This window comes from Chenopodium quinoa, unplaced genomic scaffold, assembly GCF_001683475.1.
Source record: "Chenopodium quinoa cultivar QQ74 unplaced genomic scaffold, ASM168347v1, whole genome shotgun sequence".
Classification (NCBI taxonomy): Eukaryota; Viridiplantae; Streptophyta; class Magnoliopsida; order Caryophyllales; family Amaranthaceae; genus Chenopodium; species Chenopodium quinoa.
The window spans coordinates 3,245,596-3,270,272 of NW_018742205.1; the positions used below are offsets into that span (position 1 = coordinate 3,245,596).

Sequence of the window (24,677 nt, forward strand, 5' to 3'; positions counted from 1 at the left end):
TGATAAAAAATAATCCCTTACATTTAGGAGGAAATAATTAATTAAAAAAAAGGAGCGTTTAAAGGGTGGGTGTACAGTGTGCATGGTACACTCCCCTCTATGATGTAATTTTCACAGAGTCCGTACGTGATGTATTTGAAGATCACAGAATCTCAATGCTACTTGACTAGTACTACTCTATTAGATTATAGTTTCCCAAACCCTAAATTTCTTCCCCTTTTTCTGCTTCAATGTCTGTTAACACTCGAAACTCAAAGTTTAATCAACGACGAGAAGTAGTAAATGATGCAGTAGTGAGCAGGAATTCTGGCAATGATGAAGAAGAGCGCAGAGCTTCCTCGAGTATTAGGCGTTATGAAACGAGGAGGGAGATATCTGAAGAAGATGATGTAATGCGCAAGTATCTTGAAGCCAAAGATGATTAGGGCTCGAAACAGCGAACGGATGGCTGGAAATTGAAGGGCATTAGCATTATTGATAAGGGTGTTGAAGAAGGAGGAAAAAAGGGGAGGAAGAAAGTAGTTTAGAAATGTACACCAAGTGTTTGTGAAAATGTCGCTGAGAAAGGTGATCAGTTGTCTGGGGTTCAGAAAGTTGGGGAAGTAGTAAGGAGTGAGGATGTTCAAAGGGGGTGGCGTAATTCTGTGCAGAAGTTGGTATGCGAAGAGAAAGATGATGATGATGAAGTGCAGAGGTCTTCGAGGAAGCAAAGGGGTGGGAAAGGTTTTGAGGAGGTATGAGAGATTAGAATTCCTAAGAAGAAGAAGAAGAAGATAAAGCAAAATTTGTCCCTTGAATAGGAAAGAGAAGATATTGTGACTAGGGAGTTGAATAGGAAGGCTAAAAGCAAAAAGACTGTAGAAGAAAGTGGCAAGAAAATCATAGTAGAGGCAAGTGAGGATGAAGAAGATGAGGAAGAGAGAGAAGCCGAACTTCCCAAAAAAGAAATGGGGCTACAACGTGGCCGAGGAAATCAAGAAAAAAGAATTTGCCCTAGTCATAGTAGTAAGGGAAAAGAAAGTTTGGAAGTTAATGTTGGTGGTTATCATCATGAAGGAGATCTTCATAGTAGTAAATAAAAGAAAAAGAGAGGAGGTTCCAAGGGATGAACAACAATGTGAGAGAATATTGAAGTGTAATTGTAGTGAGTGCATGAGACGTAGAATGTGTTATCAACATATTGTATCATATCTGTTTCCGGAGAGAATGGTTTCCCATAAATGGAAAAATCTAACGGATGATATTGTCCAAAACATAATCTCAGTGAAACCAAAAAGAATCTCAGTAAGAGTAAGAAGGGAGAAGAAGATAAAGATTCAGGTGGTGGAAAAGGGTATGAATTTGATTCAAGTATGTGCCCTTTGTGTCAGAAGAATGACAAGCAAGGAGTGGTTAGGTGCACCAAGTGTAAGACAAAACTATGTTGCATCCCTCAGGATGGAGAAGAAGAGGAGGAGGTTGAAGGAGTTGAAGAGGAAGATGAAGAGGACGAGGAGGAGGAAGGAATTGAAGAGGAAGAGAAGGAAGAAGAGGAAGACGAAGAAGACGAGGAGGAAGAAGTTGATGAGGACAAGCAGGAGGAAGAAGAAGAAGAAGAAGTCGATGAGGGAGAGGAGGAAGAAGCTGAAGTCGATGAGGGAGAGGATGAAGAAGAAGTCGAGGAGGGAGAGGAAGAAGAGGAAGAACATGAAAATATCCAAGGGAAAGAAATAGAAGAGAGGACTTTGAGCATGCAAGGGAGGAAGAAGAGAGGGATGGGTAAGAAGCCTGAAGATAATATAGCTGAAGTTAATGTAGAAGAATGTTCAGGGGGAAATGATGAAAATATTGATAATCATATTAACTGTGAAGGGGAACTGGCAGAGGATATTATGGAGAATGAGGAACGATGTGACATAAATGATGATAAGTCAGGGAGGTGTAATTTGCGCAAGATCAAAGGTCACAAAATGTGTAACAAACATCTTATTCCAATTCGGGAGAAAAAACTTAAGCCACAGCCCATGTATGATGAGAATGTAATGCTCCGTATTAGATACCCCCTAAGTTCTTATATATGTGTGTACCATTCTGACTTGTTTTCGTGTTTTATTGTCAGGGGATCAAGATTGATTCAAGTATGTGTCATCAGTGCCAGAGAAATGACAAGGGAAGAGTTGTGAGGTGCACTAAGTGCAAGACCAAACGATTTTGCATCCCATGCTTAGGAAATTGGTTCGTTTTTAATACTCAAAGTAGTCCTTATTTAACATGCTTTATTATAATGAAAAGAAATACTTGGAAAATTATTGTTAATATACTGATATTTATGGACTTCAAATTGCTACTTTGCGTTTTGAAGGTAGCTGAATTTCTTTTTTGTCAATGTTATAACTCAATACAATTTTTATTATTATTATTTTTTTGCGAGCATAGGTTGTGAGATGAATCCCTTCATTCAATTTGAATATCGTATTTATTCCTAGTATTGTTTAAATTTGTGCCCAGTTTATTGCTTTAAATTTTCAGTGACATGGATATGACAGTAAATTCTTCCTACTTGTTGCACAAGTCTCAGATAGGGTCACCTTGCATAGGTTCATATGTTTTATTTTTCCGTTAGGCAAGGTCTTTCTGCTCTATTGGAATCATTTTCTTCTTTACTATCCTATTCCAAGCTTCTATCATAATAGTCATGTTTAAAGCTGATTTTGAGGATCAGTTCTTTATGCAGTTGGTCGAAAGATTGCGTAGCATAGTCTGCACCGTGCCTATCCTGAAGTCTCTAAATGAGTTTAATACAGGGCTGACAGGCGTTGAAGCATCCTTATATTTGCTATTGTGCCTCATATTCCCCTTTCTGTATTTTTCATTACCTTTGAGCTAGTGTCATTAAATATTTAAATGTATTGTTGCTGCTTCATTACTCATGACCTGGAATAACAGTGTTGAATTGCTAAATTTAATTATTTGCACGAATAAAGAATGTCCAAATGCTCCTAATATTTAATGTATGGAACAGGTATCCATAGATGACTGAAGAGCAGATCGCTCTGGCCTGCCCAGTCTGCCTTCAGAACTGCAATTGCAAGACATGCTTGCGGATGGAGGGACCTATCAAAGTATTTTTCTTGTCTTTATCTCTGGCTGCTCTTCATATTTTTCATATTAACGTTAAAATTTACATTTTGACAACTTTGTGTAGAATCAATTGAAGGACAATTTGGAATTTAGCAAAGCAGTACGGATTGGGCAATCTTTTAATATATTGAGGACTGTTCTACCTTTTTTGAAGCAATTCAATCAAGAACAGATGATAGAAAAGGAAGCAGAGGCCAAAATTCAGGGTATGTCATCATGTGCTCCATATTTTTCTAGTTTGGGTTTTGCCTTTTTTTATCCAAGGTGGTGGTTTGTTTAATGTCATTATGTAATTACTAATTAGATGCGTTTTTTGGCAAATCTGCAATAAAGAGCTATCAGATTCACCATTACATATAGTTTGGGGTTCAATATAATTAGGTCAATTCCTTGACTTCAGGATTCGTGAAATTCATCTCTGATCCTATGGGATATTTGATGGAAGTTGACGGTACTATTACGAAAACTTCTTCAGTGGTGTCAATATGCTCTCGGTTCTATCCCTGTACCTTCAAGTGTGCTTTTATAACTAGCAAACCTATGACTCAGCATTCAGTAGATTCCTGCATATAAAGAAGGAAAATTAAAAGATTCAGGTGCTGAAAATCATTTTGCGCTTGGATTGGTGGATAATATTTTAGGTGGATGTATATTACTAAACTATATTTTATGAGATATTTTTCATGTACCATGCTTCTTAAATGTAGTTCACGTTTGGAATTTGAAGTCTTTCAAGTGAAGTATTGCATAGGAGCTGATGGACTTCTCTCTGCATTTTATACATGGTATCTTGTCTATGAAAATTTGTATGTTCTAAGTGCCACTTGATATTTGGGTTTGTTATAGCCTATTCCTTGTTAGCTATTCCAATCCAAATCATTCAATGCTTTAATATTTAACTTATTGAGCCATGATGAATTTGATGAAGTGAGACTGCAGTTTATGGTTTCAGATTTCTTCATTACTGTGCATCCATCCTTTGAAGAATACTTGGTGACTCCCTTTTTAATTGATTTTTCTTCCTGTAGGTACACCAGTATCTGAAGTTTTAGTCCAGAGTGCAATTCAGAATTTGAAAGCCAAATTCTGGTAAAGAGGTTTACAATTTATATTGCAGATCTTTTCTTCTGTCATGAAGAATTATTATTACTTATCATTGTCTTCAAGGAATAATTTGGTTTACTCTGGTTCAGCAACAACTGCAGAGCCTCCATTGCCGACTTTCACAGAAGTTGCCCAGAGTATGCATACAATTTGTGCATTAGTTGCTGTTTGGAAATTCGTTCCGGGAAGCTTCAGGGTTGTGAAGAGGTGATTGTGGAATACATCAACAGGGGTTTTCAGTATTTACACGGTATATCTTCTTCAAGAGGAGCAAGTGAAGGTGTAGATGCTCTTGCCGCAAAGAGACTACCTAGAAAAATAAAAACTGATGTCAAATCAGTGAAAACTAATTTAGGTAAAGAAGCTCCTACTCAATCAATGCGAATTGCTGGAACCAATTTTCTCGAGCCACAACCTGAAAAATATAAGGGAAATCTGGATTGTAAAGCTGATGAAAATGGAAGTATATGCTGTCACTCTCTAGAACATGGCGGTTGTCGTGTAATGCTTGAATTATACTCAATCTTGTCCGATGGTTGGGTTTCAGATTTGGTGAAGGAAGCGGAGGAGGTAGTAGCAAAGTGGGGAAACAAATATTCATCCCAAACTCCTAGTGAATGCTCATGTTCTGATCCCATATGTGATGTTGACTGTGGAAGTAAGAAGCAGAAATGTGCTTCAAGAGAATGCTCCACTGACAATCATTTGTATTTGTATTGTCCAGATGCCAAAGATATACAACATGGTGATTTGCAACACTTTCAGTGCCACTGGGCTCGTGGAGAACCAATAATTGTCACAAACCTATGGTTATGTGGCGTGCTTTTCGTCAAATTCAGAACACAAAGAATTCCTCGATATTTGATGTGAAAGCTGTTGATTGCTTGGATTGGTGTCAGGTGATTTCTGTGCTTCTTGCTGTCAAGAAAAATTATACTCAGTTTAATTGATTTAATTGGGTGATGTTTGTCTCTCTTTAAATAAAATTTTGCCTTGTATTTTCTTCTTGTTAACTCTCTCTCCCTTTCTATTAATCGTAGTTCCATTATATCAATTGTTTGTGACCTGTCTTTTATCCTCTGTAAACTGAAAAAGGCAGCATGATGCATGATCAGACATTTTACCTTACTGAGGAGCATAAAAGGAGCTTAATTGTTTTCTTGTTTCTGCTAATATATAGGTCATCCATCCTATTCATGATCAGACATTTTACCTTACTAAGGAGCATAAAAGGGGCTGAAGGAAGAATATGGCAAGGTTCTCAATATATTTTCATGTAATGTCTCTCATTGTTACTGTTCATTCAGTCTGGAATTTTCCACTATTCGTGGTAGATCATTAATACACCTCTATTCAATATGGCCAATTTTTATGCTATATTGTAGGAATTGAGGCATGGACATATGTTCAAAATCTTGGAGAAGCAGTCTTTATTCCCGCTGGCTGTCCTCATCAAGTTAGAAATCTGAAGGTAGTGTAGTACTGTAGTTTGCCTCAGGTTCTTTTCTCATGGATCTTTTTGTAGTACCTCCATCTTTTTTATTTGAATCACTGTAGATAGTTTAAGAAAACTTTGGAAAAGATAAGCGAATGTAAGAAAAAGTGAGAGAAAGGGTGTAATAAGGTGTGTGGGTGGGTGTAAAAGGGAGTGCTAAAAGTTATGGTTGTAACTTGTAAAATAAAGTAAAAGATCAAGCTTAGAAAGGTGTACATATTGTGGAGGTAAAAGGGTATGATGGTAATGATAGTAATAAAAAATGTGAGAACAGTTAAAAAAAAAAAAAAAAAATTTACTATAATATTTGCAGCTTTTAAATGGTTTGGTTTGTATTTTGACCTAAATTAGGAGTTCATAATAATATGCAATTGAAAATTAAGAAAATGATTGATCTAGAATTTATTACATGATTTTATGTTATTTTAGGCATTGGTCATTTGATGCTAAACTCTATGGTTTTGACGAGTCTGTCCTTAATGTTTACATCAAATGATTGGTTGAATTTCTGCTGTACAGTCATGCATAAAAGTGGCACTTGATTTTGTATCCCCTGAGAGTGTTGGCGAGTGCATCCGCCTGGCTGGAGAGCTTTCCGAGTTCTGCCTCAAAACCACAAGGCCAAAATGGATAAGTTGGCAGTATGTCTGTTGAAGTTTGTGTTTTAATTAAAGTGCTTTTTTAGCTTCAGGTTGCACCAATTACCACTTAACAATACTATACTGTTCACTTGAAGGTTTATTTTCCTTTTTAATGCAGGTGAAGAGAATGAATCTTTATGCTGTAAAGAAGGCTATTAGTAGCTTGAAGTAAGTCACTCTTAGTTTAACAATATCATATTTCTTATAAATGAACGAATGATTTCCCTTTATTTGGGGATTATAAACGAAGTACTATTTCTGCCTTTGCTTATTGCTACACCTGACAACGAAAACATTTTTTCTGTGAGCAGTCTGAGCATATACAATCACAATTACTAGTACTTAATAAATTTTCATCATTAGGGCAAACATCTCTTTGTGGCTTGGAATTTATGCTATTATTCCGTATATAATGAGGCACAAAAAGTCAATAAGTGCTTTCTTCTGATACCTTTATATCTTCTCCTCCCCACCAAACGAAGGTGTTTCAGAGATACCTTTGCTACACGCCTACTTTTGAATCCAGAAACATTGTTTTGTAAGCTTATACAATCACGTTAACTTAATATATTTGCATCATTAGGGTAAACATCTGTTACCGCCTAGGAAATTATGCCATCTTCTATTTTTGACTTGTGATGTGATATATGAACTTATTTCCGCAGATTCCTTTATGCCTTCCTCCCTAAGTTTTTATTGGTTCACTGGACATTAGTTGGCAAATTGATGTTGAATTTGGTGATTGTCTGGCTCTTCAAGCTTGAACAAAACAATTGGTCAGAGTCAGAGTCAGATTTAAATTCAGATTCCGAGTAATTCTATAATTAGTTCTGCAGTTGAAGTGTATTGGATCCTGCACTTGACAAAGGCTTCTACTTGGTAGTATTAAATATCATATGCTGGGAAAATATTAGGGATGTAATTTGGGTGAGTAAACCATCACACAGGATTAGGGCATTCTGTGAAAGTTGATTATACAGATCTAACCTCATATAGGCGGGAAATTCACTTTGTTCTTTTGCTTGCTTACTACTACATTAGCTGCGCTCTCTAGTCAGTACTCTCAGTGCACGTGCTTGCCGCACTGCACATACCTCATGCAAGGTTAATGTCTTAGGTCAATTTCGCTTTGGAAGCTGCAACTTCTGTAAGTGAGAATAAAACATATAAAAGTAGCAGAAAATTTGAGGGGAGACTATGGGAAGAGAGATATAATATTAATATGTAGATTGCCAATAATGAATGTGTAACACTTTTTTTTTTTAAAATAAACAGCTGCATTTTATAAGTGTAACATTTTAAAAAACGGATTTTTGTTTTTGAAATGTGATGTTGTATGTATATAAAGTGCTTTCTTCATATACCTTTATAATACCACCCCCTCCCCCCCCCCCCCCCCCCTTCTCTCCTCAAGCAAAGGTGTGCAGATAAATTTGCTACACCTGACTAAAATTGTTTTGTAAGCATATACAATTACATAGAAATTAATAACTCTTAGTCATTAGGGTAAACATCTGTTAGTGCATGGGATATTATGCCATCTTTTGTTTTTGACATGTGATGTATATGAACTGCTTTCTGCAGATACCTTTATATCCTCCCCTAGTTTTTATTGTTTTCCACTGTAATTGTAGAATTAATGTTGTATTTTTGGTGGTTGTCTGGCTATTCAGGTTTGAAGAAGAAATTGATTTGTCAGACATTGATAATGAATCTGAGCCTGAGCTTTTCCCTGAATAAGAGTCAGAGTAAGATGCTGAGTAATTTTACAAACAGTTCTGCTGTTAAAGGGTATTGGATCCAGTTTGTAACCTGAAAAGGTGTCTATTTTGTATTACTAGTATAAATATCATATTATGGGAAAATATTAGGGATGTAGTCGAATTGAGGCTTCTGGGAAAGCTCATTGTACAGATCTAACCTCATATAGGCTGGGAAATTCTTTCTTGTTTACTTACTACTACGTACTATTCTATTGGCAACAAAACTACAGAAGCTTAATCTAATGTAATTCCTTCTGTCTTCACCTCCCTCCTTTTCTTTCAAAGATTGAAACCTGGCTTTATTTTTAATTTTTTTTTTAATTTTTTTTTGTTAATTATTAGGGTGGACGAAGGCCTTTCTATGCCTCTTCAGCTTGAACGTATAGCAGACTGATAAGGTATATACGAAATGGATTTTAGAGATTTCAACTTTACAAGTACCATTTAAGTATAACCTAGTTTGTAAAAAGTCCTAAACACATATTCTTGCAAAAATTATGACTCGAGAAATTATGGTTTTCTTTGATCAAGAGAGTTTCTATGCTTTGTTTTGGTCTATATAACTCGTTTATTTTTTTTAGTCACTTGATTGACTTTAACATATTTTTATAAAGAAATTTTGTCAGAAAAACCTTATAAAAGCGGTTTGGAGTTAAAAAGTTAGCCATGTTAGTCTAATTAGCTTTGTTTAAGTTAGTTTAGGACACTAAATAGAATTTAACAAAAGTGAAGTGTCACTATAAATAATGCCAAATATTTTTTTCCACCACATAAAATTTGCAGAAACTTATGGTCACCACGTAGAATTTTCCAATAACCATTATGTTTAATTTTTTGCAAAAAGAAACCAAAAACATTAATTATTTACTAATTTACCCAATTAGTCTTTGGTCTCCTCCGATTATCCTCTAAGTGTCACTTTAACCTTTTAATAATTAAATTAATTTATAATAATAGAAATAACTTACTACTTGATGCGTATATTGAATTGTTAGATGATGATTATCTAGAGGTAGAGTGTAACAACAGCAAAAATAACAAGCAACAATGTAAGGTACTTTTCTGAGAGAAACTTGTTATATATACACTGTCAAATGAGGTAATTGTTTGTAATAACTATTCAATGTCATTACTATTTACTAAGAAAGAAATGTAATATCGTAGAGAGAGAATGCCGATCATAGAGGAAAATAGCAGTTCAAGTATTCACACAGAAACTATATTCATATCCAATTTCTCTGATCGTATAGTCTCAGACTAAGAAGACGAATTATTCATGGCAGACTGAACTCCCAAGGTGTGCTAAACCTGATTTCTGGTTTTGACCCACTGCTGGTACAGTGTAGCTCTCGATCTAATCTTTCATAGATGGAATATGATGTCCAATATGCTGAATTTGAATTGCAACTACTCTATTCATGCTGTCTCTTGTGATCTTGAACTCAGTCTCTAATTTCTTTGCTGAAAATAAACATTAGGAATGATGCTATATTATAATTTGTAAATGTCTAAATGATGATAACCATATATATTGTTTAACAACTTGAACATGTAATTACCTTCATCATCAGTGAACTCAACTGCTAATCCCTGCTCTGACACTATGTACTCCAAGCCCAGGCCATCTATCTTGATACTACGGCTATCCAGCAGATTAGACAAAGCCAAAGCCAAAGAGTATGCTGATGGATCAACTATGAAACCACTTCGACTATCAGTATGTTTTATGTCTATAATATCCGAACAAAATTCCTCAAATCCATCCATCAGATGCAGCTTTGAATGCCACAAGGATAACATGGTTATGGTCTCATCACACACAGCTTCACAATAAGGGCAGATTCCATTATAGACATCTTCAAAAGAAAAAAAGAAAAAAAAAAAAAAAAAAAAAAAAAAAAAGACTGTTAGCTGTCAATTATATAAGTGAGGTAATATTACCATAAAAAATTATATCAATCTATCTATCTCTCCAAGGATTATATCTGTTTCGGGGTTTTCTGATGTCCTGCGGGAGAGTTACAATTCCGAGACTGGAACCGGACGCCTGTACCTGCAAAATAACGGAGACTCCTGTGAGCTCCGCCTCCAACGGTCAAGTTAGTACCTGATTAAGGAGTAATTAATGCGGAAATTAAAGTGATTTGGTCTCTCTAGGTGAGAGTGTTTAATGTAGGTAATCTGCTTTGTTAGCGAGATCAGCCGGTTATTACTGTGTGTAATTAATGTGTTTTTTCCGTAATGTTTCTGTTCTCTTTTTGTAATTCCCCTTAATGAGGATTAAGGGAGGTATTTATAACCTTGGGAAACGTGCCCATCCTAGGTTTAGGTAAACCTAGGGCCGATTGGGCTTCCCTCGGAAGTTGGGCCTGGGTGGCCGGTTTCTCCATTAGGCATGGAGTATGCCACATGTCTTGACATAACAGGTCCAAGGTGGACGAATAAGCGCGTGCCACGTGGGAAGCCCTGACTGTTCCAACTGGGGGACACTTGGCAGGACCTGATTGGTCCACGTGGCGCATTCCGATTGGTGGGAGCAAAATCCCCTAATCATTTGCCCCTCACAGGTGGCACGTGATTGGTCACGTGTTACCTGTGACAGGTGTCGCACTGTAACAGGCGACGGCCTGCTACAGGTGTCAGTCGGCGAAAGGACGAGAGATTTTCCCGCCCAAATTTTGAATTCTGAAAGTGACCCTTCGCCTTCTCACTTCGCCTATATAAAGGAGAGTTGTCTTGAGTCATTTTCACACTTTGAGAACTTTTTGAGAACATTCGGACCCCTGAACTTGCTCTGACATTTTGGACCTTTTCTGCCTACCGCCTGTTCTGACAAGCCGACTGCACAGGATTTCCAGAACTTCATCAACCGTCACTCGTTCAGGTAACTCAGTTCTCTTACTCTTAATTTTCTTTTTATTTTCTGAAATGGCACCACGGAAGCACACGACACGACCTAGGTTAGTGATCAGCCGGTCACCGGGGACGGCTGAATCTAGGACTAGGAGTGCCGCCTGCCCTTTTCCGGAGCCATCTTTGCCCTTTATACAAAGTCCGACTGTATCTGTGTCTATGCAGAGCAGGATGGCCAGAACGAAAAAGACAGCTAGGATCTCAAATTCAGACGGCTCCTCCCACATGGTGCCGCTTAGTGAAACATCTGACCAGGCGCCATATGTGGAAGTGAAACAAGGCGGCCTGGATGCCGGCAATTCTGTGGGGGGGAGTCATAGTGACCCCTTCCCATTTAACAGTTAACAAATCTGCTCCTTTTCAAAGAGAGGAGGCGGGCCCCTCCGGGAGAGGGGAGGAGTCGTCCTCTTCGGACTCGTCGGAGGACGATTCCGAGTCAAGCTCTTCTGGCCATGCTTCTTTGGGTACAGAAGAGAAAAACAGCCGCCTGCAAGAGGCGAGACTTTCTCACGCAGTTGAGAAGGGGGACAATTGGGCGGAACCATCCGCCTCTTACCGAGAGCTAAATACCCCCTACTACTGCACGGTACCTCGGGGCCGAATCACAGCCATGCAAGAGAAAGTGGAGAGCTTTATTGCAAACCACACCATGGGCCCCGACTTTCTAGTGTTTGTGCCGGATCCAGAAGACACAGTCGTCTAGCCGGCTGGTTCCAGTTATGAAAGCGCGTGCTTTGGCTGCTACGAGGCGGCCATCAAGGCAAGGCTTCGCTTCCCATTACATCCGGCTGTTCAGCGGATTTTGGATGGGTATGAGTTGGGGTTATGGCAGTTAGCCCCAAACTCCTGGGTCAACGTACTCGGCTATGTGGCCGGGTGCGAACTGCACGGGGTGGAGCCGAGCTTCGAGGCTTTCGCCCATATGAACTATCTCAGCCGGACCCCTAAGACAGGCGGTACCGACTGGTATCAATTGACAAGCCACAGGGGCTACCTCATGACAAGAGGTAAAGCAAACAAGTGGAAGGACTGGCGGAGCACCTTCCTCATCATTGAGAGTTCAGACATTGAGCTGAACAAGCGCTTCAATAGGTGGAACAGGAATCCGCCCCTTCTTGCAGGCGGCCGTAGCATGCCGCCTGTTCCCCCCAAGGCTAAGAAAGAGATCCTTGATAAAGGACTCTTTAAAGTAGAGTCGAGGGTCGACTCTACTTCAGGGGTACGAGAGCAAGTACCCCTGCACTGCGTCCCGAGCTTCAAGTGGCTCTATGACGAGTACTTTTTGGCCGCCTGCGGCCTCAGCAGTCGGTGCTCAAGAGGTAGTCGGCCTGTCGAATACTCTGTTGTTCCATACATTTGTTGTTTATCTTTTATTAACTTTGCTGTTTGTTTTTGCAGCTGACGCCATGAGCAAAATCACCGCGTCCAAGACTGCGGCGGCCATGTTGCGGGCCTCTATTATGCAACAAGCTTCAACCGACTCCCCCAAAAAGGGGGCACCCTTGGTGAGCTCCGAACCTTTCACCCTCTTTTTGGAGTGTTTATGCATATACTGACTTTTTTCTTCTTTTTTTAGACGGGTGCTCCAAGAGCTTCATCTTCCCAACAGCCGGACCCCAAGGCCCGGAAGACGACTGTTGGGAGCTCTCCTGGTTCCGCCAGGAAACAGGTGGCGGCTGAGAAACAGTCGGCCACTTCTTCTAAAACTCCAACTGGGCCGCCTAGAGGTATGAAGTTGTCCTTGTAAATTTTAGACTTGCTCCCTTTGTTACTAAGTCTAATCCGTTTGTTTATGCTTGATGCAGCCGGCCCCCAGGAGCCTGACTTGGTAGAGATGGCCAAGTCTATGATCAGGGCAGTTCCTCCAGCTGAAAGAGAGGCGGTCAGGGGTGTCGGCACCCTTGACCTTGACGGGATTGCAGGGGTCCTTGCTGAGGTATACTTAGCATATTTTTGAGTATTTGAATTTCTGGACGCCTGTTTTCTTTTTTGTTTGGAAACTGACGCCTGTTTTTTTGTACTTAGGCCCTGCTCCGAGTTAACGGCCTTCGCAAGCCGCTTGATCGGAAGAACAAAGAGGTAAAGGCTGCAAAAGCTATGGCCGCCTCTGACTGTGATAAGGCAATGTTTCAAATTGCCCAAAATGAAGTACTGAACATTGATATTCTTTATTATCAGGCGCAGGCTACCGCCGCTGTTCGGGCTCAGTTAGAGGCGGCCCAGAAGAAGAATGACGAGCTGGAGGCGACCATCACAAATCTCAAGGCCGAGCTGAAACCTCTTCGCCTGAAAATGTACTCTTACGAAGCCATGGAGAAATCCTTGGCCAGCGTAAAGGAACGCCTGGTGACCCAGGAGAAGAGTCTTACCCAAGAGCTCTCGGAAAAGGCCGAGCAAGAGAAGAAAGAGCTGGTCCGGGAGATGATGGAAGACTCCGCTCAAATCCAGCGCATGACCTGGGGCCGCCTCTTCCCCAGTGCCGACTTTGCCTCTTGGGAAAGAACGTACCGCTAGTGTTCGGATACATATAATCAAGAGATCCTGGCGGCTGCTGAAGAAGAGGCGTTGGGGGAAGCGTTGGAGGAGGAGGAGCCGGTAGTGGCGCTTGTGCCGCTTGGGGGTAAGGCATCAAAAAAGGATGCAGCTGAAGCCGAGTCCAGCAAGAAGAGTGCTGACCAGGCAGCAGCTGCTAATACTGAACTGCCCCCTTCTTAAGCTTTATGTATTCTTTCCACGGCCTGCATGCCGTTTGCTTTGTATTTACCCGGCCAGGGGGCCGGGGCTTTGAATATTTTGCTGGTCTTTAATGACCGGCTTATTTTTAATGAATTTTTGTTTTGCTTCAAATTTGTCTAAGTATTCCATATCTAATATCCAATTGTTCACTAAACCGACTGTTTTACATGGCCGAACGTTGCAGACAGGTACGGATAGTTAGTACGCCGCCTATGCCCCTGGACGACTGGTTGTCTGTTTCCAGGATAGACGATCAGTCGGCCATTTATCCAATCAGTATTCGAACTATTTTGTCTGGATCCTTTTTAGGCAGGCGGTCCTGTCATTTGTAAATTTAACCAAGTAGGAAAAGTGGTCTGACCAAGTCAATAGAGTATTACCTAGTCGCCAAGGAACTGAGTAGTAGAGATAACAAGCGGTGGGTACCGGTTGTTTCCCTCTATTCAATATTTGTTGGCTTTTAACTCGTAATTTGTTAACTTAGCAAGAGTAGTGGTTGAGAGCCCCTGTTTGTTAAAAACAGGCGGACGACTCATACCTTTTAGGCTCCATACTAAGTTTGAGTGACTATTAAGTTAACATAGGAGTTACTTAGTCTTCGTCACAATCTAGGTTGAGTAGTAGAGGTACCAGGCGGCGGAGGCCGGCTGATCCCCTTGATTTGCCAATGTTTGTTGGCTATTAACTCAATAGGTTTCTTAGTAGGAATAGGGGTTTAAGTGCCCCTGTTAGCCAAAAAACAGGTGGTCTACTCAAACCTTTTAGGTTCCATACCAAATTTGAGGGAGTGACTATGAGTTAACGTTGGAGTTACTCAGTCGCCGTCACTTTTGCTTGAGAAGTAGAGGTACCAGGCGGCGTAGGCCGGCTAGACCCCTTGATTCGCCAATGTTTGTTGGCTATTAACTCAATAGGTACCCCCTGCATTTATCCCACGTAATACAGGCGGTCATCTGACTCAGATGTCAACTGCTACCACTGGTTTGGTTAGTGATAGAGTTATCCTTGTCTCAAAAACGGCTACGTGGTTGCCCTTGGGGACAGTCGTATAGGTGTCGTGTAATTAGTTTATAGAACAATGTTCCACCCAAAAGGGAGCTGCTCTCTGCGACGAATTTCATCCGGAGGGATGCCGTCGGACGCCTGCTATGATGTTGGGACAGGTCGTATTAGTTTTGTAGATTTGATCAGTTGGCTTGGCGCCTGGTCTGATCATTCGGCCTGTGGCCTTGGTAAGTTCTTGGTGAACGTAGGTGCTAAGTAAAAGGAGGGTAGCCGCCTGTTAGGCACAGGGTCGGCCAGGCCCTAATCTTTTTAGCTAAGTATTAGGGGGGTGGCTATGTGTTTGGAACCAGTCGGCCATCTTCTTATGGAGAGTAGCCGACTATATGCCCATACGACATGCCCCTATTGTGAGTGAAATACTCAATGGAGAGTAGCCGACTGTAAAGGTGCAGACGGCATGCCCCTCTGAAGATAGAGTGAAAAACTCAATGGAGAGTAGCCGACTGTAAAGGTACAGACGGCATGCCCTTCTGAAGATAGAGTGAAAAACTCAATGGAGAGTAGCCGACTGTAAAGGTACAGACGGCATGCCCCTCTGAAGATAGAGTGAAAAACTCAATGGAGAGTAGCCGACTGTAAAGGTACAGACGGCATGCCCCTCGTAGTACAAAATTGAATAGTAAGTGCAAACTTTTATTAAGTAGCTCTTTACTTTACATCATTCAAAAGAAATATTTCTTAAGATTATCTACATTCCAAGTTCGAGGCAACGGTTGTCCGTCTGGTGTTTCCAGACGGTAGGTACCGTCCCTGACTTCCTCATAGATTCGGTAGGGTCCTTCCCAGTTGGGAGTTAGTTTGCCAGACTCATTAGCCCTACCAACTGCTTCCATTTTTCTAAGTACAAAGTCCCCTACTTTGAGTGGACGCCTGTGTACTTTTTTGTTGTATGATCTAGTCATTCTCAGGCGATAGATCTCATGGCGCAAGACAGCATTGCCCCTCTTTTCAGGAAGTGAGTCTAATGCCAGGCGCATGGCTTCCCAGTTTGCCTCTTCGTCATATAGCATTACTCGAAGAGTCGGCTCGTAGTGTTCTATTGGAAGAACAGCTTCCGCACCGTAAGTTAGGAGGAATGGAGTTTCTCCAGTTGCCCCTTTTTCAGTTGTCCTAATGGCCCAGAGAACATGTGGTAGTTCATCCGCCCATAGGCCGCCTGCTCGTTCAATCTTTTTCTTGAGACCGTCTGAGATGATTTTATTTAAGGCTTCTACCTGGCCGTTTGCTTGTGGACGGCCGACAGATGCAAAGTAGTTTGCAATTCCTTGATCACCTAACCAGCTTTTGAGAACAGGCGTCTCAAATTGGGGACCATTATCAAAAACCATAGACATGGGAACCCCGAACCGAGTGATGACATTTTTCCAAATGAATGAAATTACATCTTTCGTCTTGATTCCCTTTACAGCCTCCGCCTCTACCCATTTAGTGAAGTAGTCGACGGCAACAAGTATGTACCTCCTTCCGCCTGTAGCAGGCGTATACGGACCCAGAATGTCCATGCCCCACTTAGCAAACGGTAGTGGGCTGTGAATGGTAGTGAGGTCAGTAGCCGGACGGTGAATTAGTTTGCCAAACCTTTGGCACTTGTCACATTTTTTCACCATCTCCATTGCATCTGCTTCCAAAGTAGGCCAAAAGTAGCCCTGCCGCCTTGCCCTTTGAGCAAGCATCCTACCACCTATATGAGAAGCACAGTAACCAGAGTGAAGATCGTCTAGTATCTCTCGTCCCTTTTCTGGAGTAACACACTTTAAGAAGGGTTGAAGGTACCCCTTTTTGTGAAGTTCTCCCTTTATCATTTCAAAACAGGTGGCTCGTTTTTTCAGTGCTGCCGCCTGTTGAGTATCATCCGGCAGTGTACCGTTTGTCAGATATGCCTTGATTGAATCCATCCAGGTTGAGCTTATGTCTAGGATTCCAATAAGGTTTTCCTCGATGCTTCTCTTCTCCATTACTTCCCAAAAAACAGTTCGAGGAGTATCAGAGGAGGCGGATGATGCTAATTTTGACAGTGCATCCGCCTGGTTGTTTTCTGATCTCGGCACTTGGATCAGATGGAAATCCTCAAGGGAGCCGACTGCTTGTCGGACCGCCTGTAAATACTTGATCATGGCCGGATGGGTTGCTTCGTATTCGCCATTGTACTGACTCACTATCAATTGTGAATCGGAACAGGCGTCTATTTTTCTTGCCCCTACCGCCTTGCACATGCGGATCCCGGCTAGTAAAGCTTCATATTCTGCCTCATTGTTTGAAGCCTGAAAACTGAAGCGTAGAGCATACTCGTACCTGTCGCCCTCTGGCGACTGACATATGACGCCTGCTCCACAACCATTTGAAGTAGAGCTTCCGTCCACATATACCTTCCATACTTGGTCTGGAACTTGAGAGTCAGGAGGATGAGTCATCTCTACAATAAAATCAGCAAAGGCTTGCCCCTTCACTGCTTTTCTAGGCTCGAATGTAACTTCGAGGCTCTGTATTTCTATGGCCCATTTGATCATTCGGCCTGACGACTCCATGATGGTAAGTGGCCGCTTGATAGGTTGGTCTGTATACACGACGACTGCATGTGCCAAAAAGTAGGGCTTCAATTTTTTAACAGCCATGAAGAGTGCAAGACCAAATTTCTCCACTAGGGGATACCTCAACTCGGCATTTTTCAGTACGTGACTGACAAAGTAGACCGGGAGCTGACAGCCGTCCCTTTCAGCAAGGAGAACAACGCTTAACGCATGATCAGAGACGGTCAGGTACATGTAGAGAACCTCTTTGGGCAAAGGGCTGACCAGCCTCGGCAAGGAATGCAAGTGAACTTTTAATTTCTGGAAGGCGGCCTCAGCATTTGTCGCCTGATCGGCTTAGAAATCTTCCCAAGGCCGCCAGACAACCTGTTAACTTCTGAACCTCTCGGATGGTACGAGGCGACTGCATGTCAATGACCGCCTGCACCTTCTCAGGGTTCGCCTCTATTCCTCTCTAATTGATAAGGAATCCGAGAAATTTCCCAGACTCAACTCCAAATACACATTTCTTGGGATTGAGCATGACATGGTGCCGCTTGAGTGTGGCGAAAGTTTCTCGGAGGTCCGACAAATGATCTTTCTGAAGTTTAGTCTTGACAATCATATCATCAATGTATGCCTCGACGTTTCTCCCAATCTGATCAAAGAACACAGTGTTTATCATTCGTTGGAAGGTAGCCGGGGCATTCTTAAGACCAAACGGCATGACCGTGTAACAGTATAACCCCTGATTAGTGACGAAGGCCGTCTTCTCCTGATCTTTCTTCCATAAAGGAATTTGATGGAAACCAGAATAGGCGTCCATAAAACTCATCAAGGCATGGCCGGCTGTTGAGTCGACCAGGTTATCAATTTTAGGCAGAGGGTAACTGTCTTTGGGGCACGCCTTGTTTAAGTCTGTGTAGTCTACACACATTCGCCAGGTGCCATTCGGCTTTTTAACAAGCACCACATTTGCAACCCAGTCTGGGAAGTAACATTGCCGAATGAACCCTGCATCAAGTAATTTTTTAACTTCGGCGGCTGCCGCCTGACTTCTTTCTTCGCCATGGTTCCGCTTCTTTTGCCATACCGGCTTCTTTTTCGGATCCACGGCCAGTTTATGTACCGCCAGATCAGGACTAATGCCTGGCATTTCATGGACTTCGAATGCAAAGATGTCCTTGTATTCTTTCAATAGGTTGTGAAAGTTGTCACCAAGGTTTCTCAGAGCAGTCGTCCCAACTTTGACTGTTCGGTCAGGACGTGAGTCGTCTAAGATCAGGTCCGCATGCTCACCAGCCGGCTGAGGGCGGAACTCATCCGGCCGCTCCTCTGCCAATGATTGCTATTTTCTTGCTTTTCTTGCGGCCCCTGTCTGGGATGCCTTTCTCTTTTTGCCGCCTGCTTCTTGAATAGACGCACTCTCCTTGTCAAGGTCTGTTTTTTCACCGCTTGACCCAGTAGCCATAACAGTGGGCTTGACATCCGAGAGATAGCACTCTCGGGCCATCCTCTGATCTCCCCTTAGGGAGCCGACTGTTCCATTATCCCTCTCAAACTTGAGCAACATAAGAGATGGGATTATAACAGCCTTGGAATTATTCAGGGTAGGTCGACCCAGAATCATGTTGTAGGCTGAGAGTTCCTCTACTACCAGGAACCGGACTACCATGTGTCGTCCTTCCCCTTTTTCGCCCAGGCGGATGGGTAAATCTACTCGTCCCAGTGGGTGGACGACTCCTCCTCCAAACCCTACTAAAGGGTGGGAGGCCGGATGTATGCAATCAGTCTGATATTTTAGTTTCGACAGACATTTGCTACTGATGAGATCTGAGGAGCTTCCGGTATCTATGAGGATTCGGCCAACTCTCTGGTTGGCCACTTTACATTCAATAACGAGAGGGTCGTCATGCGGCCCCCTTACCCCTCCTAGATCTTCTTCAGTGATGACAATCTCAGGAAATGAATATTTGGACGACCGTTCTTGGTGAACGGAATTTACATCTAACCGCCTGATGTTGTCTTTGTTGCCCCTAATAGTGGGGCCGCCTCCTGAGAAGCCGCCTGCAATGGTGTAGACGACTGCATCATCTGTATCAGAGCTGTCGGCCTGCTGATATTTTTTGGCCGACTGCTTTTTTGAGGAAGTGTTCCCCGTAGATTTCTTGACATAAGTGTCAAGATCACCTTGCTCAGCCAGGCGGTCTAGGTACCGCATGAGACTGATGCAGTCATTGGTGTGATGACCAACATCATCATGATAAGCACAGAATTTATCTTGGTTCCGGTTGTTTGCAGAACCCTTCATGGGGACCGGCTTCTCAATTGAGATCCGTCCCTTGATTTCTTTTAGGATAAACTGGTTATCCTTGTTAAACGCATACTTTGGGGAGTATGGTTTGAATTCTTTTTTCTTTTTCTGGTCCGGCTGTTTAGAGGAATCAGCCGCCCAGACCTCTTTTCTTTTCTCATCTTTGTTAGACGATTGTTTCTGTCGTCCTTCTCTTTTGTCGAACCTTTTCCCGTCCGACTGTTTTATCGTACAAAGATCAGTCGCCTGTATATAGGCTTCTGCTTCAATCAAGGCCTCTTGAACAGTCGCCACCCTTTTTCGAACCAAATCAAATTTGAAGGTAGACCCGTCTTTGAGACCTCTGAAAAAGTCAGTATAAGCTACCTCATCCGGTAACCCTTGAATCTGTATTCTCATCAGGTTAAACCGCCTGATGTAAGAACGAAGCCCCTCTTTCTCGCCCTGCTGAATTGTTCCCAAATCAAGGGTCGTTTTCTTCGCAGGGATGTTCATGGCGAAGTTGGAGGCAAATAAGTAAGCAAGCGTCCTGAAGCTATTTACACAACCAGTCGGCAGGTTGCCGAACCATTGCTGTGCGATTCCTTTGAGAGTCGCTGGGAAACACTTGCACCAAGTGGGATCATCCAACCCTTGAAGGTACATCAGGTTGGTGAATGCCATCAGATGGTCTTCTGGGTTAGTAGTGCCGTCATAGGCGCCTACTAGTACATTTTTCACTTTGGCCGGCTGAGCGGCTTTAGTAATTTCCTTGGAGAAGGCCGACGGCTGTTCACCAAGTCTAAGCAACCGTAGCTGCCAGTCCATAGGTTGGACGTTTTTTGCTGCAGGTCCACCAAACGGAGGTGGCTGCAAAAAATACTGTTGTTGCGGCAAAAATGGTAAGTTTGGTACCGCCTGGTCGCTATGAAAGCCGGACTGACGGGAGGTGCCGCCTGACTGGCTCTCATGATACGACTGAGTATGCCTCATCGAGGCATTTCGCAAACTGTCTTGAAAGTTTGAAGTAGAGGCCGACTCTGACAATCGGTCACTCTTCTTCTGCTCTAGCAATAGCCGAGCATCTGTGAATGTTTGCTTCGACCCGTCCGCCTGAATATGACGAACAGGTTTCCTATTTCCTGTAGGATAACGGAATTTTGTGAAATCAAGGGCAGGTGGCTCCCGCTTCCTAGATTTAGGATGAGGAGTCGCCTCTCGCCCTTGAACTGGCTTCCTCTTCAGTGAAGTGGAGGGTTTCTTGGCCGACTGCTCCTTGACTGGAGCAGGCGGCTTCTTGTTGATCAACTCTTGAATCTCTCCCTTGAAGTCCCTCATGAAGGTCATGAGTTCGTTCCTTGTGATGGGAGCAGACCCATCAGTTGGCTGTTGCCGAACAGGCGGTGCGCCTGCTGGTTCGCTTCCTGTTTGAAGATGCTCCCGTTCCCTCCTTTCGGTATGACGGGTACGTCGGGCCCTTAGGGTCCCGTCTGAAGCTGTATGAGCTTCAACTTCAAATTCACTTTCGGTATCATGGTCCGACTGAACTTGAGGGTCGTCTAGGGGACGCCCCTCTTCAGGAGTCGGTACAGACTTGGATGCCATCTCAGAAGTACTCTCCCCACAGACGGCGCCAAATGTTTCGGGGTTTTCTGATGTCCTGCGGGAGAGTTACAATTCCGAGACTGGAACCGGACGCCTATACCTGCAAAATAACGGAGACTCCTGTGAGCTCCGCCTCCAACGGTCAAGTTAGTACCTGATTAAGGAGTAATTAATGCGGAAATTAAAGTGATTTGGTCTCTCTAGGTGAGAGTGTTTAATGTAGGTAATCTGCTTTGTTAGCGAGATCAGCCGGTTATTACTGTGTGTAATTAATGTGTTTTTTCCGTAATGTTTCTGTTCTCTTTTTGTAATTCCCCTTAATGAGGATTAAGGGAGGTATTTATAACCTTGGGAAACGTGCCCATCCTAGGTTTAGGTAAACCTAGGGCCGATTGGGCTTCCCTCGGAAGTTGGGCCTGGGTGGCCGGTTTCTCCATTAGGCATGGAGTATGCCACATGTCTTGACATAACAGGTCCAAGGTGGACGAATAAGCGCGTGCCACGTGGGAAGCCCTGACTGTTCCAACTGGGGGACACTTGGCAGGACCTGATTGGTCCACGTGGCGCATTCCGATTGGTGGGAGCAAAATCCCCTAATCAATATCTATGAAGTATCTCATATTGAATAAGAAGGCTCTTCATCTCATTACTATACAGAGTACTACAAATTCTACACAAAGTACTACAAATTCTATGTTAAGCACTAATTTAATTTGTTCTCTTCTCAAATAAACTAATCTTTCTAATGTTTCTCAAGCTTAGCTTGCATACTCACTCACTCAATGTTATTGAAAAATGCAGCACAACATCAACATGCTCAACCTCCAACTATTGTTGATTGAGAGATACAGCAATGGTGAGAGTTCTCTCCAAGCTAAGGTGTCATCATAGCTTACATAATTAACAACTAACCGGAACCAATTCATATTATTATACTAGTATATAACATTACACTAAGATAAATATATACCTGTAACCCATAAACCTGGAAGGAGATTAGACACAAAGTGTCCATGTTGATTCAAGTCAGCACTAAGCGCATGATCTAATGCTCCAACCCATACGCTTGATGACATGATCACACCTCCGAGCCTGGCTCCAGCTGCCAACAATTTTTACTCTATTTAGATCACTAACAAGCAATAATGTACAAGTTTAGGGTTGTTCAGGTCAGGTCAGGTCATGCCCATTAGACAGTCAGCATATACATAGATGGGATTGTACTGGGGTGCTTCCTTGAATATAGTGTCATATGTATCCTTCCAAGTCACATCCTCCAAATCTGAAATAGTTTTCCTTTTATTTTTTGTTGTCTTTGCTATTTTTTGCTACAATTTATGGAATGTAGAGCAACACTAATTACAATACAATGTCATATGCTAAATATAGACAAAGTAACATAAATTATTGATTACAAAAACATTGAAATTCTTGCATTCAAAAAAAAATACAAAATAAAAACATTCAAAATCTATTGCATATTTTTTCTTCGTATTAGTTGGCGCTAGATAGAAGATGCGGAGTTTATGATTTAAAAGAGGTGAGTGAATAGTGAAAAAGTGTAAATAATGCAATAAAAATAACGGATGAAATAATTAACAAATTACATAAAATTATTTATGAATTAACAAATTACATAAATATTTATAATTATAAAAACAAATAATTTATTAAACAAAAGTATTATCATTTTGCCCCGGGCCACCAAAATATTAGAAACGGCTATGAGCAATGGTGAGAGTTCTCTCCAAGCTAAGGTGTCATCATAGCTATGATAATAATAATAATTTGTAATTGAATTTATTTGAATTGAGAGATAATCAATTCAAAATAACAACTAATGAAATCATCATCAAAATCAATCAAACCACATTATTTTAACGGACAACTAAAAAATATATCTACAACAATTGGAAATGGTGAATTTAATAGAATGAAGAAGAAAATTTACCTAAATCAAGGTGTTAGCTGTTTTTCAAATTTTTTAGAGAGAGAAGCATATGAAAAAGGAAGAAGTGAGAGAACTGATGTTTTGTTTCCCGCTAATTTGCTCGAACAAGTACGTATAATACTTCATTTTTTTAACTCTCACAATACACAAGGTGTTAACCTTGCGGGCACTTATATCTTGCTACGTATACATTCCAGAATTTGTTATTATTTCACAAATATTTGTTTTTGCTTTTTTTTAATACAAACAAATACGAAGTACAGAATACGGAGTATTAATCTATATTAATATTAATACTTCACCATTCTTATCTTATATTACGTTTGCCGATGCATAAATTTAATCGTAAACATTCTTAATTATCAATAATTAAAATTATAAAAAAAAAGTTAGGAAAAAGTTATTTTGAGAATACACATTAAGAGTGTTCTAATCAAGATACCATATAACTATATTTTTCTTATCTATGAATTACAAAAACTAGTCAAAGTGAGTTTATAAATAATGTCAAAAGTTAACATGTGTCATCTAATTGATAGAGATGAATTATGTAATAACACGAGAATTTTGTTAGATGGCATTGTCTAAAGATAATTAATATAGGTTCATTAAAATAAAAATTCAAAAAAAAAAAAAAAAAAGCATTTTAGAGTTATAACGTTACATATATAAAATACATCTTCAGTCATTTACTAATCACTACATATAGTGGAGAGACACACACACATTAAGGAAAGAGGTAAGAAAGAGATGGAAACATATTTAAAAAATTCAAAAAATCATGTGATGAGTAGGGAGAAAGAGATAACATATTATCAAATACAAATGTATAGCAATTAGCTAATATAAACATTACAAATGTGAAAAATGTAGCAAGCAATAAAGAATAGAGAAAGTATTGTGATATCAATTATTTGACCCGGCCTGAACTCAATTCGAAGTTGATATGATCCGACTTGAGCTCAAATTAAACCGATTTGACCTGACCTGAACTTAAGTCGACCTGAAATTGATCGGATAAAAAGTCAATTCAATCTGACCAAGACCCAAACTCATCTATATACTCGAAGTTTATTTAATAATTTTATTCAAGTTTTTATACTATTATATTTACTAATTAATAGTAATAATTTTTTTTAATGAATAGGAAGTAATACGGAGTAACACGTTTACTTTATGTATGTCGAAAGTATATAAAATTAAATTCTAAGTTTAAAACATGGCATTCTTTATCGTATATATCACCATTTATGGCTATTCTCTATCAATCAATCACTAATTGATCTGAAAATTATCCGCAAATTATACCTGATCGGAACCCAAAAACGACTTTGACTCATTTTAACCCGTTGAAACCTGAACTTAATCTGACTTATTTCTAACCCGATCTAGATGCAACACAACTTGCAGGACGACGGCCTGACGTAATCCAACCCAAATATGACTCGACCCAAACCCGAACCACATAGGAATATAGGATACTT

The 24,677-nt window shown here is 41.1% G+C and overlaps 2 pseudogenes; both read left to right on the forward strand.

The window, feature by feature from the left end:
* The window catches only part of LOC110729345, a 112,498-nt pseudogene that overhangs the window by 43,920 nt on the left and 43,901 nt on the right, over nt 1–24,677 (forward strand).
* LOC110729334 lies at nt 2–8,075 on the forward strand (annotated as a pseudogene).